Source organism: Polypterus senegalus, chromosome 7 (genome assembly GCF_016835505.1).
Source record: "Polypterus senegalus isolate Bchr_013 chromosome 7, ASM1683550v1, whole genome shotgun sequence".
NCBI lineage: Eukaryota > Metazoa > Chordata > Cladistia > Polypteriformes > Polypteridae > Polypterus > Polypterus senegalus.
The window spans coordinates 172,183,214-172,202,146 of NC_053160.1; the positions used below are offsets into that span (position 1 = coordinate 172,183,214).

Here is an 18,933-nt window from a genome sequence, read left to right on the forward strand (position 1 = left end):
TAAGACATCTGTGCATAAATCTGCAAATAACGAAATGTTCTGCATTCTGGACTCCATGACTGCCTTCTTTGAAGACAGAAGAAAGTTCTTTCCATGACAAAATAAGCTGCGTGATCCTTTGTAATTTGACAGTGAAAGAAAACAGAAAAGTACCTTAACTTTGAATCAGACTTGAGATTAGTGCGTGTCACAGGTCAGTTCCAGCTTACGCTCAGACACCTACCACAACTCTCGCCACCCCACGACACACAACTAATAAAACTAGCTGAGCTATAGTATGTGCTGGCTGTCAGAATTCTTGTTAACTTGCACGAGCGGTGCTGCCACTACACTCTAACCACTTCACACACATCATCATTACAATATTTTACATAAATACTTGCTTACAGTATATCCATCCATCCATTATCCAACCCGCTATATCCTAACACAGGGTCACGGGGGTCTGCTGGAGCCAATCCCAGCTAACACAGGGTGCAAGCTAGGAAACAAACCCTGGGCAGGGTGCCAGCCCAGCACAGGACACACACACCCACACACCCACACACCAAGCACACATTAGGGACAATTTAGAATCGCTAATACACCTAACCTGCATGTCTTTGGACTGTGGGAGGAAACAGGAGTACCCAGAAGAAACCCACTCAGACACGGTGAGAATATGCAAACTCCACACAGGTACGACCCAGGAAGCGAACCCGGGTCTCCTAACTGCGAGGCAGCAGCGCTAACACAAGTTCATTAATTTACACTACATTAGTGTAAGCTGCCCTAATTCAGGGTGTTCATAAATAGGGCAATGAGGTAGAAGTACATAGTAAACATGAAGAGTGATGTCAGATATTTAAACTTTTAAAATGTGTGCTTCAGTTTAAAATCTGTCAAGTCTAAATATGAAGTCCATAGATGGCTAGATACCTAGTAAATGATCATAAATAACATCATATTTATAATCACAGACCTGAAAATAGTCTAAAATGATACTCCACATGCTTAAGTTTGAAACTGTCATTTTGAATCTTCAACCTGTGGCTTTTAAAGGGTTAGTCCATCCATCCATTTCCTAACCCGCTGAATCCGAATACAGGATCACGGGGGTCTGCTGGAGCCAATCCCAGCCAACACAGGGCACAAGGCAGGAACCAATCCTGGGCAGGGTGCCAACCCACCGCAGGACACACACAAACACACCAAGCACACACTAGGGCCAATTTAGAATCGCCAATCCACCTAACCTGCATGTCAATCAATCAATCAACATTTATTTATATAGCACATATTCATACAAAAAAATGTAGCTCAAAGTGCTTTACAAAATGAATAGAGAAATAGAAGACACAATAAAAAATAAACATAAGTCAACATTAATTAACATAGAATAAGAGTAAGGTCCGATGGCCAGGGTGGACAGAAAAAACAAAAAAAAACTCCAAAAGTTGGAGAAAAAAATAAAATCTGTAGGGGTTCCATACCAAGAGACCGCCCAGTCCCCTCTGTCCTCAATGTCTTTGGATTGTGGGAGGAAACCCACGCAGACACGGGGAGAACATGCAAACTCCATGCAGGGAGGACCCGGGAAGCGAACCCGGGTCTCCTAACTGCGAGGCAGCAGCGCTACCACTGCGCCACCGTGCCGCCTTAAAGGGTTAGTACCAATAGTAAAGAATCAGTCTGTCATTTTCTAACCCACTTTGTCCTGAACAGGGTCGTGGGGGTCTGTTGGAGCCTATCCCATAATGTGCAAGTTAGGGGACAAACCCTGGACAGGGTGCCAGTCCACTGCAGGTCACACACACACACATCCAAAATAGGTATTTGTTAGGAAAACAAAATATTCCAATATGTGACTGGATTAGTGTACTGCAAATACATATATTTCTTGATCTAATCTATATTCTGTATATAAAAGCCAAATACCATTGACTCACTCATCACGAAATCTCCCGAACCATGAGGACTGGGGACTTGAAATTTGGAATGTAGGTTATCCTTGGCACATAGATGCTCACTAAGAAACAGTTTTAAAAATTTTGTAGTCCAAGAGCGAAATTTCTTATAGTTTTTTGACCCGTTTGTATGTCTATCCGCTTTTCACGAGAGAACTAGTTAACGGATTTAGATTGTGTTTTTTTTCTATAATTTGTTTGAACATTCTGTTGATTTTGTGACTTTCTCATCGCGCTAAGTATCATAGTTCACTTGCAGTACCGATTCAATAGCGCAAATAAGAGAGAGACTCATTGGGCTGCAGGGAGGGGGGCGGGGCCCTCCTCACTCATGCATCTGCCTTGGGGCGTAACCTTAACTCCGCTTAGTTAGCGAATGAGAGAACTACTTAACGGATTTAGATCTTTTTTTTTTTTTCTTCTATAATTTACTTGAACATTCTGGTTGATTTTGAGACTTCTCTTATTGTGCTAAGAATCATAGTTCGCTTACAGGAGCAATATATTCGCACTAATCCGAGACAGAGGCTGCGGGCCAAAGGGAGAGAGAAGAGTGACGTCAGGAGTAGAGAGCTGGGTGGGGCCCTCCTCACTGTCCTGTTTCAGTAATATGCGGGCAAAGCCATGGGGGATGGCTAGTATAATTTATCTCTGTATTTTTTTTAAATATAAAAATACTCGGTGTATATATCTGTTGTCACGTGTGTGTGTGCAGGGGAGACAGTTTAAGGGTTCGGGTGATGGTAAATTCTCCACCAATTCAGTAGGTGGCACTGCATGATAACATTCTGTCTTTTCTGCCTTCTGCAGGCCAGAAGATTGACAGCTCTCCTTCACTAATGTCACTTCTGGTGTAAGTCCACCTGGATCTGCCTCTTCCTGCTCGACTGCCACATGACTCGAAGATCCACCATCTTGTGCAATAGAACTCCAGTCTATTTTTGTGTTTTTACACCCTTTATTTGAAAAACAAAATATTTTCAGTTTTATGAGGTTTTCTCAAGGGTGCCCCAACACTCTGACTGCCTGTGTTATACTATTACTCTGTCTCTACAGTCATTTTGTTATACAAACCTTCATGCCTCGCTATATGTGAGGACAAACAGACTCACATGATGCTTTTGGCTCCAGTTTACAACATGGTAGCAGACTTTGTATGTTATTAAAGAGTCAACGTTTGATCCCACTGTGAGCAGGTGTACTGAATGTACCTCTCCCAAATTATAAGCCATTACCTCTAAATGAGCTCCAGTAAGCCTCCACATTTGAGTAACTTTTTGATATTTTGCACTTCCACAATATATCAGGGAGGGATAGCCAAAAATGTTGCGCAGATGGAAACTTTATCACATACGGATAACAGACAGTAGGCAATTATGCTAGATGTGGCTGAGGGGTAAAAAAGCTTTCTTGGGGGTAAGACAAAAAAAAAAAAAGGAGGCCTATCATTAGCCAGGTCATTGGCATTACACCATCAACGGTAAGACTAGCCATCCCGTAATTCCACCTTTACAGCCATTAGTTTGTCACTCACTACCTTGGAGTAATACGAAGAGGACATAAGTCGCCCTCGAAAGAAACAATGCTTTTCAGGGGATATTCATATTTTCCTTTATGTAACCAGTTATTCCAGACACCAACTTTGTGGACACCAATTACTGTATATACGAGTATTAGGGGGTCTTCACTACTAATAATTCATCCATTTAATGTAACTTTATTGAGGAGCAGACAAGCCAGCCCCACACACTGGAAAATTAAGTGGTGCTAATCTGTCTAAAAGCACATCTTTGGATGGCAGAAGGAAACCAAAGCTCTGGAGAAAACATCAATCAACACAAGTAGAATGTGAAACAAATGTCACAAAAGCAGCAGCAACCCTGGCTGGAATTAAACCAAGATGTAACAAATGTGATAGTCAACACTGTCTGTGAATGTAAGCATGATTTAGGTGGTACACAGAATGTTCTGCTGCAAATCCATTCACTGTGCACAGTACAAAGATAACACAAATAGTTACACGTTACTGTTATAATAATATCAGCTGCAGGTTCAGGCATTTCATAATTTGTTATTAATTAATATAATGGAATCCAGGAATCCTGGTCTTCATTCACCTCAGCAGATTACCAGAGGGAATTGGCCAGGTGTGACAGTTCTGATAAGATCTTGGGTGCGATACATTCACAAATTAATCCAAAAAACACCTACAAATGCTATTGCATCACACTAATATGAAATGAGACTTACAGGAAATGCAGTACATATGTGCAGTGCCTAGCAAAAGTATTGACACCCTTGGAAGTTTTCACATTTCATTATTATCTCTTTCATTTGGTCTCTGAGAAGTTGTCTAAATGAAATGCAAACATAAAACACACAATAACTGATTGCATATCAAGTCAGGATATAGCAGATGTAGCTTTGTCAGCCTTGAGTCTGTCTATACAGGTCTCTCCCTCTCATTAACGTTGCATACCTGGACACTGCCATTTATCTCCATTTTTCCTGGCAAAACTGCTCAAGCTCTGTCCAGGTGAGTGAAGAGCCTTTGTCAAGTCCAATGAATCCTGACTCGACCCCTCCTGAATATTAACGTTGTTTCCGTCATTTCCGTGTAGCTTTAGCTTAACACTTGGGGACATTGATTTGTTTTCCAGCAACACTTCTATCAGGGTACAGGTTAGGTTTCTTGCAAACTGCATTTAGGTTTTCCTTTAGGATCCCCCTGTATTTTGCTGCATTCATTTTACCCTCACGCATCTCCTAGGGCCTGCGGCAGAGAAACATTCCCACAGTGAAGCAAAGTGGTAGCAGCATCATGTGGTGGGGATGCCTTTCTGCAGCAGACCCTGAAATGCTTGTGAAGATAAAATGAATGGTTTGTTTTTGATAACGTGCAGTGTTTAGCTAATCCAAACATTTCGTTTAGTCCGATAGCCAAAGATGCTCAGTTTTTATCTCATCAGACAATAGAATTTATAGAACCAGTTAGTCTTCTAGTAAACTCTAGTAGAGATGTCACGTCAGCACCCAGGTACAGTTGTTTTCTGCACAATCTCCTTCAGAGTTCACAAAGGTGTTTTGGTGGCCTCCCTCACTGGTCTTCCTCTTGCTTGACCATTCAGTTATTGTGGATGGCCTGCATGCCTTAATAACTGGTTAATAACCAATGTGTGCTTTTCAGTCACCTTCTCATGGAGTTGTTTGGAATGTTCTTTCATCTTCATTGTATACGTTAGCTCACCATGATTTGCCACAAGCTGGAACTTTCACATACAGATTCATTTAATTCTGCAATCAATTGGGACACCTTAACTACAGGCAGGTGATCACCAGTGAACCAATTCTGTGACTTATTAAACCAACTGGCTGCACCAGTGAGGATTTAGGTGTGTCATATTAAAGGGGCTAAACATGCAATCATGTCATTTTGTGTTTTACAGTTGTACATAATTTACAACACATTGCAAAGATCTGTTTTTAGTTTGACATTAAAGAGTCTTTCTATGCTGAATACTGCTTAAAAGCCAAATTAAATTCACTGTGATTTAATGTTGTATTACAATAAAATTTGAAAAATTCCAAAGGGAGTGAACACTTTACAGACACTGGATGTACAAGAACTAGTTATTCTCATACATGCCTAAAGAAGCCATACTAATTACATTATAATTAGAATTGAATTATTATGTGTGTGTTCAGATTATCAGCTAATGTATGATGAATCACATAATTATCGGTTCATATAATTATGGCTCTTATTGCCCCATTAAAATAACTGTTCAAACAGCTCAAAAGCACTGTACAGAAACGTTATTATAAAAGGAGCACAGTTAACAGGTGCCAACAAAGCAAACATGTCAGCTATATTCTAAGGCACGGATGTCAAACTCCAGTCCTGGAGGGCCGCAGTGGCTACAGGTTTTCATTCTAACTATCTTCTTAATTAATAACCAGTATTCACTACTAATTAACTTATTTTGCTTTAGTTTTATTTAACTTGACTCAGACCCCTTAGTTGTTTTTTTCCTTAATTAGCAGTCCAACAATAATGACGCACAAAGCAAGCTGCCACATGACCAGCTCAACTGTGCCCATTATACAATATCTGAAAACAAAGAAAGGTGAAGGTCTCAGTAAGGCTGATCTCTCAGGTCACCAAAATATGGTGTTCTTAGAACAAACAGAAAATCAACAGCTTTGGAAATGTCGGCTGCGGTACAATGAGAGCAGCAACAAACCATGAAATTAAACAATGGGTTTAATTAACAGCAAGAATTCGATTCTCATTAAGAAACTGGTTGGAGTGAAACTGGTTTTACTTCGAAGACCCAATTAAATTATTATAATGAAGGGAAAATAAGTTAATTTGCACTGATTCACTGTGATTATCACTGGTCACTGATTAGGAAAACTTAGAATGAAAACCTGCAGCCACTGCAGCCCCCCAGGACTGAGGTTTGACACCCCTGTAAGAGAAATTAACTAATAAACATAATCATTTTTAAGATATGCATAAATGTTTTCTGTGGTGGAAAGAAACAATTCAATTGGACACAGAGAAACACAATACAATGGAATGAAACTGTCTGGGATAGGAGGTTCAAAGTCTAGAATGGCTAGCAATGTAGTATTGTTGAGGGAATAAAAACAATTATTACAATGAAATATAATATAATATAATATAATATAATATAATATAATATAATATATATTATTAGACTAGCTGTGTAAGCATGTGATGTAAAAAGCACGGGGTTCCAGGGCTTCATATGGACAATATCACACAATTAGTGCAAAGCCATATTTCTTACAATTAATAAAACTGAGACCACTGAAAAGTTACACAGTTAGCCCCACACTTAGCATCAGCTCAGTGGCATGCCCTGAGGGACGCCATAGTTTCCCTGTTGGGATGAACAAAGCATTTATCTATGCATTTCAGAAGTATTCCCTGCTGGCACTCTGTTGGACAAGTACTTTTATTCTGCTTTTGGGTGCTCATCATATCACAGTAGATCTGCATCCTCATATAGTTCTCTAGTGAGATCTTGTGAGCTTATTAGGAAGAAGAGGCCGATAAAAGACACCGTTATGTGCAACAGGAACCCTGCCACTTGACTGCCATAGACACCTCCAATGGTTCTGATTCCAATCTCTTGCCTTGACCACCAAGTCCCTATGTAGTTGAGCTCTCCTGTTTATCTTTGGCCACTAAATTTGTCCCTCCAAAAAGGTTTTTATCCAGCTTTAACCTTCTGGCTAACTGTGCGGCCATTCTCAACACAGATATTCTTCACAAGCCTCAGTACCATTCAAGCAGCCAACAGTTCAGACATGTGTTGCAGATATTTATAAACCATCACCGCCACCACCAACAATTTATTTGTTTTATAGCTCAAAGTCACACAAGGAATGTCTCAATGGGCTTTAACAGGCCATTTTTTGACAAGCTTTGACAAAAAAAAAAACTCCAAAAATAAAAAAAATACAAGGAATCTTGAGAAAGGCAATTCAGAGGGAGACCCCCCTATTGGACATGTTGGGCGTGCAGTGGGTGTCAAAAAAAGGGGTAAATACAACACATAAAACAGGACTCGAGTAATTCTCTTCACAGAGCTCCATGGCCAATCTATCATGTTCACCTCAGAAATACAATACAACAGTACAAATGACTACAGGACATCTTTACCTACCGAATGCTTGTCTGCTTTATTGGTATCTTCACCTTGTTCTAAACTAATCAACTCTCAACAAACTACTGTATATACTCACGTAATAGGTCGGGTCTTGGAACCTGAAAAAACAATCATTAAATCAGACTCCAACTTATACGCCCGTTCAAAAATGCGACACATTTTTTTTTTTTTTTACAACTTCTTGTCTCCTCAAATCTCACACCAGTTTCTCAAACACATCAAATTTTGTTGCAGCAGCGCAGTTACCAATTTCTTTCACCACTTCAACGACAATTTAAAACCAGCTTCATATTTTTTTTCTGATCGAACGTTCCATTGTAGCTAAGGGATGCTCTTATGATAAAGGTGTATGAGGGTGTCAGATGCAAAAAACACAAACGTTGCTTCAGAATAGTTCAGGTATTACCGTGTGGTCACGTAGGCACATACATTGAAAAGAAAGGCAATGTGCTCCGTCGTTACTCTGGGCAGTGGGCGTTAGCATATCATAATCTCTTGGACCAATAGTGTGAGTTTTCCGCATTCAATCTATATGACCGACATTATAAAATACCAGAAATCATACGGTAAAATCAAGTACCGACTTATCCGCGGGAGAACTTATCTGCGAGTATATACGGTATATTTTTGCAATATTGCTAATTTATACTTAGAAACAAAATGATTTGCAGTGAAATTCAATGTTTCGCTTCACAAAAAAATGCACAAAATAAATTGTGTTCTGCTAAAAGTAAAATTTGTGTTATTAACACTGACTAGAAGAAAGACATGTAGTTCCTGTCTGGAAGCGTTTATATGCATTAGTTCCGCGTGTCTATGCATGTCATTTAGCATTTAAGGAAGGATCTTTAATGGAAAAAATAAATGATTACCAGACTCATTTCCTGTCACGTGTAGACATTTTGTTGTGTGCCAAATGTGTTCTGGTAGTACAATACCCACTTTGTTAATTATGCTGACGATCTGTAGTCCATCACACTAAGCAGTAACAGATCAAGAAACCCTGACTTAGCCTGTGTTAATGATACGCAGCAAGAGTCCTCTTACAATTATGAACCCATTGGTATTTCACAATTTTGACATCATCCATTCAAAATCATTTCTGGAGCCTGTTTCAGATCTAAAGAAAAGGTTCTTTCAGGAACCTTCAGTGCGTTTACATGTGACAACACAACACCTAAGGAGAGTGACCCTGTTAAGGCAGAGGCCTGGATTCTTAAAAATCTGCATTTGCATGCGCTTGTAATCTTTAAAAGTTCTCCTTGGCAAAACAATCTGACGTCATTAAAGAAGAAAAAAAAATTTTCTTGTGTTATTTAGAGAAGAGCCAAGCAAAATGACACCTTTTATTGGCTAACTAAAAAGATTGGTAATCTTTTTAGTTAGCCAATAAAAGGTGTCATTTTGCTTGGCTCTTCTCTACATTCATAATGGCTAACACGGTACAACACCCTAGTACTACAGACATACTTAAATATGTTTAGTTCTTCAAATAACATTCTTCCTCCTTTGATTCCCTCTACCTGTACAAACACTGGCTGTCACTGCGTCACTCGATTACACGGTTTCAACATATTTATTAATAAATAGCTGAATTAAAACTAAACAAACACTTTATTAATAGGTTTCGATTACCAGACTGCATGCAGCACACTCTTTGCTGTTTGGTGGTGCGACTGAGCCCTACAAAGGACCAGCATACCTGCATGTATGCATCGTGTTTACACCCAGTGCTTCTGGAATAATATTAATGTACGTATTTTTACTTCAATAAAGTAATTATTATGTTAGTTACTTCTTTCTTTAAAAAAAAAATTAAATTGGCCTACTTAGCACACATTACTTTCAATGCTTTCCCCTACTGCCCTCCAGATTGTGCTGCTGAGCTTAGCATTGTACATTCATCTCATCAATATAAATTTACCAATTTCTAAAATACTGAGACAGATTATTTCAGCGTTTCCCAGCCTTGGGGTCATGACCCCAAGTGGGGCCACCTGATATGCTAATGGGGTTGCGGAAAAATATTTAAATACAGAAAAACAAAACATTAAACAATGTATTGAACAGGATGTGAATGTCAATATTTCAAACAGCTGGCGTTGCAAAAAAGCACAGATTTCAAAATGGGGTCAAAAAACAAAAAAGCTTGGGAACTGCTGGATCATTTCAACCCAGGGGAAGAAATAAAGCGGTCGCCCGAGCATTTGCCTCAGGAAGTTGATCTTCGTCGACACTTCTACCATTATGGCTGCTGAAAGCATAGACATATATAGATAGACGCCGCATTCACTGTTTTGCCCAGTCGACACGATACGTCAGTACGTCTGCCATGTTGCGAGTGGCAAAAGTGCCATTTAAAATAATACAGATAGACGTGGAAACCGGGTTTTCTGATGAAAAAACAATATTGTTTACATACAGCAGATTTTGGTGAATCGTTTAAATGCAATTATTTATATCCATTTATATACTAATAATGGCAATTATTAAATAACAAAAATAATAATCATTATTATTATTATTAAATAATTTCTCCCATGTAAGTAACATTTCTCGGACTGCCTTCTTCCATCTCCGAAACATTTCTAGACTTCATCCTGTTCTTACGCAACACAGTACTGAAGTATTGGTTAATGCCCTAGTCACCTCACGTATAGATTACCGAAATGCTATTCTATTTGGCGGGCGGCACGGTGGCACAGCTGCTGCCTCGCAGTTAGGAGACCTGGGTTCGCTTCCCAGGTCCTCTCTGAGTGGAGTTTGCAGTTTCCTCCGGGCAATCCGGTTTCCTCCCACAGTCCAAAGACATGCAGGTTAGGCGGTGTGGCGATTCTAAATTGGCCCTAGTGTGTGCTGGGTGTGTTTGTGTGCGTCCTGCGGTGGGCTGGCACCCTGCCCAGGATTGGTTCCTGCCTTGTGCCCTGTGTTGGCTGGCCCCGTGACCCTGTGTTCGGATTCAGCGGGTTGGAAAATGGATGGATGAATGGATGGAAATTCTATTTGGCATCCCACAAAAACGTATCCATCGCTTACAACTTCTTCAAAATTCTGCTGCCAGGATAATAACCTGCTGTTCTAAATCCACTGAACATACTACACCTATTCTCTCTCAACTTCACTGGCTCCCTGTTAACTACAGAATACAATACTAAATACCGCTCTTAACATTTAAAGCTCTCCACAACCTCACTGATCTCCTACAGACTGACACTCCTCTCGCTCACTCAGATCCTCATCTGCAGCTCGACTTTCTGCACCACACATCAAACTCTGTGCTATGGGAGCTCGAGCGTCTCTCATTGTGCTCCTCAACTCGGGAATTCTCTTCTCTCTCATATACGTCAGCTCGATTCAATAACACATTTTAAAACTACCCTCAAAAACTTATCTTTTCAAACTGGCATACCAATTGTGAATTTTGCACTGTTACTGCCAGTTATCTTTGCTTGTCTTACTTTGAACACTCAATGACAAAAATAAACAATTTTATTGTATACAAATTGGCTTAATAATTTCTGAAAACATTTCACTCATTCCTCTCTCAATCTCTCTCTCTCCCTCACACACACACACACACACACACACACACACACAATGTGGTTACTTAAATATAAACAGAATAGCATCTAAATTCCATGAACAGAACTTTTTCCGTGTGTTGCCACTCTATAATTTGAGAGTATTCAGTCTGGCAATATGGTGCAGCCTTAGTTTGTGGAAGACAGACACAACTAAAGACATGAGCATGAAATGATGGTTGTCAATTTCAGACCATGTTTCCTCAATGTGCTCCTTGAGAAAAAACACATCACCTGAACCAATCTTATCCTGAACAAACTGATAGATCAAAGATACACTGACAGCTTGCCCTAATGTCGACTGTCAGATAACACACACAGCTACTTTGACCACCTTGGCTGTGCCCTCATCAAACCTCCTTTATTTTTTAATGTGAGCAAGTGGTAGCTTTGATCATATGATGCCAGAACAGCATCAGTTACCAAACTAGCACGGCACACATCACAGGACAGCTTTCTCAAAATCCCGTCTAAGGGCTACCTCCCACTGTTTCCTGAGGTGGATTTCTTTGGGAAACCTTCAAAGTTTAAGAAATGTTAACAGTTAACAACAATCTACATAGTGATTTAATATGTTTAGCCAAAACGTCGTGTGGAAGCTCACTTGAGCACATAAATGCATAGGTTTGCTAGCTTAGCCTGCCTTAGCTAAAGTTAAGATTATAAAATGGGATTTTCTAATGGGCAAATATAACCAAAACAATTGTTCTGCCTTACCTATGAAATGTAATCCCCCGGGATCTGGTTTGGAGCGTACAGCGGTTTGTACAATCCCAAGCAGCACATGCATGAAGCATCTTTATCCATTACTTCACTCCACAGCAGTGCCACTCGCAATATGGCGTTGACGTTGATGTACGATGCTGCTGGTCATGCGGCGTCTAGTAATTCTATATCTATGGCTGAAAGTGTGTGCAAAGCTAAGCAGGTGAACAGTGCGAACTTCAAAATCTTGAACCGTATTTCGGATGAGGGTTTACATGGCCAAATAACCTGGTTATTCATAGAGAAATCTATGTCTGCCAACCGGGTTTCTCTAAAAGGAATAAGGGTTAACTGGCAGCTTAGTGTGAATATTATTAAAGCACATGTAAATGCACTGAATGAAGGACCATTTTGGCACCTTTAATTTTAAGAGCGTAGTTAGAGTTCACCAAACAAATACAGTAAAATGTTTTTCAAACTGGGCTTAGATTGATCTGTCCTTCACAATATATCCCAAACTTCTCTACAAGAAGTCTCAACCATTAAACATTTTTTTTTTCCTTTCTGTTTCTTGTTCATAATACGCAAAAACGTGTATATACACAACAACAGAAACAACTCACATACTCCAAATCACCTCATCAGGGCTAGTTTTATCTCCTAAAGGAGTCACAATGACCTAGCCATGACTTCTCAGATTTATAGACCTCAAAGGCTCAAAGTGACAACCATCTCAATAAATTACATTTACTCAAAGTAGTCCCAGCAGATGGCAGTACATAGAAAAAGTGGCAAACAGTCCAAAAATAAGGAACCCCATCGTTCAATGTATGCATTCATTCATTTACACATTCATTCACTATCTGATCCTGCATTGTTCAGCCCGAAGCAAGTCCCAGGTGTAATTAGCAGGACGCTCACAACCACACGGGGACAACTGAGACCAGCAGATTAGTCCTGGAGCCTATCAGTGCCCCCAATCTGAAGAATGTGAAGAGCAGTAGTTGTTGTTGTTTAAGTTGCGACATCATCTTTCACAAATGACTCCAGTTGAGACTATTAACACGAACTGGTGCCAAAACGTTCAATCAATCAATCAACATGTATTTATATAGCACATATTCATACAAAAAAATGTAGCTCAAAGTGCTTTACAAAATGAATAGAAAAATAGAAGTCACGATAAAAAATAAACATAAGTCAACATTAATTAACATAGAATAAGAGTAAGGTCCGATGGCCAGGGTGGACAGAAAAAAAAAACTCCAAAGGCTGGAGAAAAAAATAAAATCTGTAGGGGTTCCAGACCAAGAGACCGCCCAGTCCCCTCTGGGCAATCTACCTAACATAAGTCAAAGTTCATGGACCAACAACCTCTCTACTGCAGCCGGCTTCCTTCTTCGATTCAGTTGTACGCAAACCGCTATACCTGCGATCGGCACTTAATGTTTTATAATGCACAGACCTCGTGGAGAACAAAAGAATTACACATGAGAAACAAACCAACGTGCCGTAACTACATCCAAAACAGCTCTCACCCACCCAGCCCTCAAGCTTGTCTGCAGTCTTAAAATTTTAAAGCTTGCGCCTAATCAGATTAACGATCAACCTTATTAAGGATAATTGATGGTGCAGTAAAAGATTGGTCAACCGGTTCGGTGGATTGCCTTTGAAGCCGGTAAATAAATAAATAAACTCTAGTTTTTATACAACTCTTATTAAGCTCTCACACTCGCTAGATCAGCTAGGTAGCACTATATTTGTCCCCAAGAGTGAAATCTGACTTTTCAGAGAAACAATATATATATATATATATATATATATATATATATATATATATATATATATATATATATATATATATTATTATTATTATTATTATTATAGTATGACAAACCAGAAATACACACCCTAATTACTAAAAAGAAACACAATTCCAATTTGGCTAAAGTCCACTAAAAATGAGGTATTAGAAAATGTACTGCGTTAGGTATTATCCACTAGTATAAATAAATAAATCTCCCGCTCACGGCATTCACTTTAATAAACCTAACTTCATATGGCAAGATCGTCAAAAATCGAAGCACCTATTCCAGCCTGGCCAGAACGCCATTTCATGCTATCACGCAAGCTGGTGCTGACTATGTGCAGTCTATCAGCCCGCAAAATGCACAAAGAAGTAGCAGAGTTTCAGTCAGTCTTTACTGTGTATAGAGTCTTTCTCAGTTGAAAAGTTGTCAGACCCACACCCAAGATAATTCAAATACACGATTAAAAAATTAAAAGTACCCGGGGATATGACTGCTCCTGCAAATAATCACTCCGTTTTCTGAATCAGTATACGCGAATACACTATTGAAGAGAACCAGAGGACCTGAGCGTAAGGCAGTTGGGATGCCAGGAAAAAAAAGTCTGAGAGGATCATCCAGGTAAACAAGCAGTAAGTATTTACATTAAAGGAATACAACAATCTATTCGATTCCAAAGAAGCACTAGGCATTTGATTTTTTTTAACATATCAGTTTTCACATTAAGCTACTAAATCGTAGTACGAGTTTTTATTGCGCGACAGCTGTAACTGACAATACTGCGCCTCGATCAGGGGATACATTTATTTATCGATCAGGGGATACATTTATTTACGGATTCTCGCACCCCTTCTAAGAAAATTACCAAGAGAACTACAAGAGATTCTTTCACAGCTTGGAGAGAAAACGGCTTATGAAGTAACCGCGAGTTTCGCCTGACATGATTTTGCCAAAAGGACTGTAACAGAACAAGTAGCGAGTGATGACACAACAAGAGTAACTTATGAAATAAATGGCACAGAATAAGGACACAAGGTGACGAGCACGTTTGACTTGTTTACTCGTTGTTAGAAAAGAAGCAGGGGGAAAACGGCCCGCGAGTTGCCGGACTTTATATTTTGAAAAATCTTCAAATCGTCGTTGTGTCTAATTACCAGTCACATACGTATTTCTCCGTAGTCAAGGTTACTTTTTCATAAGGGGTGTGGGTGGGATCTAGATGCTTGGTTCCACTTTGATCATACCTCAAGTTAACATTCACAAAATACACAATGTGAGCCAGTCAAACCGACACGCATATTTTAAATCGATCAGCACCTGTCATTGCCGTGGCTGATGAGGTGCTGGGCTTTCTCTCATATGACCGCGAGTCTGGCACTCTCTGTCACCTGGCCAGCGCTCCCCTACGCCGCACGAATTCCGAACACCTTTCTTACCGTGATCGGTGCCTTTCCTGGCGACGTTCTTCTGAAGCCTGCTGCTGGTAAAATTTAATCCTCGGGTACTGTGAAGTGTCCAGGCAGCCGCACTCCCCCCAACACCTCTTAGCCTTCTGCAAAGTGTAAATTGCTTCGGGAAGCCAGGGGTGCAGCCTTGGATTAAAGACAGGGGGCGGAGCTTAGAGGATCCAATGCAGACCTTCACTTTTAGCAAAGAGGGTGTGGTGTGTCTGTCAGGTCGTCCAGAAACGCATCAGTGTCAATAAGCTGCTGTGGAGGCGACTCGTTTACTCTGACCGGACATAGAAACGCATCGCATATATTTCGAATGTATGGACTGGAATAAGAGGATACGCAGGAAGCAGGTGAACACTTAAAAGGGCAACTTGAAACATATCAGGGAATGGAACACATTTAATATTATATTCAACTTATTTTATTAAAATGGCAATAACTGTATATTTCTATAACACATTTTAATAAAGTGCTTCACAGGATGATAAAGAAAATATATGTAGAAAGATAAATATATTAGAAATAAGCAGGTACAGGCTCCTTCAGAACGTAGTACACATTTTGCTATTTTATAGCTTATACTTAAATCCGTTTGAATTCATTTTTCCCTCACTAAACAACACTCAATAACCCAGAATGACAAAGTAAAAACAGGGTTTTAGGATATTTTCCTTCAGTTTTTAAAAATAAAAAAGTGAAATCTCACATTGACACAAGTATTCAGACCCATTGCTATGACACTTGAAGTTTGGCTCAGGTGCATCTCATTCTATTGATCATCACTGAGATGTTTCTTTGTTTGGAGTCCAGCTTTGGTCAGTTCAGATGATTTGCATTGCACATGCTTAGAAAAGGCATACACTTGTCTATAGAAGGTCCTACATTTAGAGGAGCAAAAACCAAGCCGTGAGGCTGAAGGAATTGCCTGCAGAGCTTAGAGACAGGATTGTATCAAGGCACAGATCTAAGGAAGGCAACAAAAAGGTTTCCAAGAGCACAGCGGCATCCATAATTCTTAAATAGAAGAAGTTTGGGACTACCACGACTGTTCCTAGAGATGGCTTCCTGGCCAGTGTGAGCAATTGAGGTAGAAAGGCCTTGGTAAGAGAGGTGACCAAGAACTTGGTGTTCACTCTGGATGAGTTCCCCAAAACCTGTTTGGAGACTGGAGAAACCTCCAGAAGGACAGCTATCACTGCAACACTGCACTAATCTGGACATTATAGCAGAGTGGGCAGATGACACATGAAAGCCTGCTTGGAGTTTGCAAAAAGACACTAAAAAAGGAATCTCACACTATGAGAAACAAGATTCTCTGGACAGATGAAACCAAGACTGAATGTGTAGCCTCAATTCTATGTCTTGATGAAACAAGGTACCACTCATCATCTACATAATCCCATTCCAACGGTGAAGCTTGGTTTCGGAAACATCATTCTCTGGGGTTGTGTTTCAATGGTAGGGACTGGGAAACTAGACAGGGTTAAGGGAAGGATGAATGGAGCAAAATACAAGATATCCTTAATAATGAAAACCTGCTCCAAAATGCTTTGGACATCACACTTGGTCGAACGTTCACCTTCCAACTGGACAATGACCTTAAACACAAAGCAAGAACAATACAGCAGACGGGGAAAATTCTGGGAATGTCCTTGAGTTGCCCAGCCAAAGTCTAGACTTGAACCCAATCAAACATCTCTGGAGAGATCCGAAAAGGACTCCATTCAACCAGACAGGGCTGAAGAGGATCTATAGAGAAGAATGCCAGAAAATCCTTAAATCCAAGTGTGCAAAGCTTGTTGCATCAAACCCAAGAGGACTCCAGGCTGGAATCGCTGCCAAAGGGGCTTTAACAAAGTACTGAGTGAAGAATCTGAATATTTGTGTCAATGCTTGGCAGGCGGTACAGGGGGTAGCACTGCTGCTTTGCAGTAAGGTGGTTGTGGGCTTGCTTCCCGAGTCTTCCCTGTTTAGAAAGCACTTTGAGTCATTCTCCAACACGCTATATCCTAACACAGGGTCACAGGGGTCTGCTGGAGCCAATCCCAGCCATTACAGGGTGCAAGGCAGGAACAAATCCACCGCAGAGCACACACACACACACACACACACACACACACACACAAAGCACAATTTAGGATTGCCAATGCACCTAATCTGTATGTCTTTGGACTGTGGGAGGAAACCGGAGCACCCGGAGGAAACCCACGTAGAGAACATGCAAACTCCATGCAGGGTGGACCTGGGAAGTCCTTACTGCGAGGCAGCAGCGTTACCACTGCACCACTGACCTGAATATAAAATAATTTAAAATCTGATGCACACTGGTTAAAATATGTTAAAACTCAACTGAATAGGTAGGAAGAGGCACAAAGTTGCATAAGAATTGGGCACCTTTAATTCAGTGTGGCCATGTGTAAAAAGTTCTACATTTATTTTCTTAGCACATTTTCATTCACAAGATGTATCCCAAAGTGCTTTACAGGATATCTAAGAAATATGTTGCAAGCAAAGAAAAACAAATTAAAATTAGATAATGATAATAATAATAATAATAATAATAATAGATAGATAGATAGATAGATAGATAGATAGATAGATAGATAGATAGATAGATAGATAGATAGATAGATAGATAGATAGATAGATGTACTTTATTTGCCTCTAAGGGAAAATTAGAACTTTATAGACAAAATAAATAACTCACACTTTCATAAGATAGATATATAATTAATACAAAAGTGGAGTCCTTATATGTAGAATTGTTTTTTAAGTCTCTAATGATGAATCTGATGGTAAAGTCAAATGGCTGGAGAAGAGATGAATATATTTTAAAAAAAAAATCTATTATAGGCTGTTAATAATTAGTTTATAATGAATACCTAAACTAAAGTGTTACAAAGTACACATCTTTGGGGCAGGGCCATCATAATGTAGGGCCACAATGGGCACTGGCCGGGGGCCCCAGGAGCATAGGGCCCACCATGTTTCTGATGCTTATTTTGTTTTGCTATCAAAACAGGGGCTCCAATGTACTACTTTGTCAGGGGGCCTATGATGCTGTTTAGATGGCTCTGCTTTGCGGATATGGGAGGAACATCCAAATATATGGTGGAAAGCCCACCCAGGCACAGACACAAACTCCACTCAGAGTCCCATTTGTAGTGTTCAAACTCAGGACACTGGGCAGCAATAACCACTGTGCTACTATAGAGGGCTGGAACAGCTCAGCCCTAAGACCCCAATATTTTTCCCCAGATTGATGCCTTCTCAGGCGGCACAGTGGCGCAGTGGTAGCGCTGCTGCCTCGCAGTTAGGAGACCTGGGTTCGCTTCCTGGGTCCTACCTGCATGGAGTTTGCATGTCCTCCCCATGTCTATGTGGGTTTCCTCCCACAGTCCAAAGACATGCAGGTTAGGTGGATTGGCGATTCTAAATTGGCCCTAGTGTGTGCTTGGTGTGTGGGTGTGGGTGTGTTTCTGTGTGTCCTGCGGTGGGTTGGCACCCTGCCCAGGATTGGTTCCTGCCCTGTGTTGGCTGGGATTGGCTCCAGCAGACCCCTGTGTTCAGATTCAACGAGTTGGAGAATGGATGGCTAAAGTAACTACTTTTGCTTTTCCCATAGATAAAAAGATAATTTATTTACCCCAAGGGGAAACTGCAAGTGTTACAACACAACAAAAACTGCTGAGAATAAATTAAGGATGAATGAGTGTACACAAAAATAAATAAAAATT

At 40.2% G+C, this 18,933-nt stretch overlaps 1 protein-coding gene across 1 annotated transcript in view; it reads right to left on the bottom strand.

The window, feature by feature from the left end:
* The window catches only part of ugt8 (UDP glycosyltransferase 8), a 100,349-nt gene extending 84,963 nt beyond the window's left edge, over positions 1-15,386 (bottom strand). Inside the window, exon 1 of the mRNA XM_039759613.1 lies at positions 15,179-15,386. The gene's annotated coding sequence lies outside the window, so the exon portion shown is untranslated. The remainder of the gene's footprint in view (positions 1-15,178) is intronic.
* Positions 15,387-18,933: the final 3,547 nt, after the last annotated feature.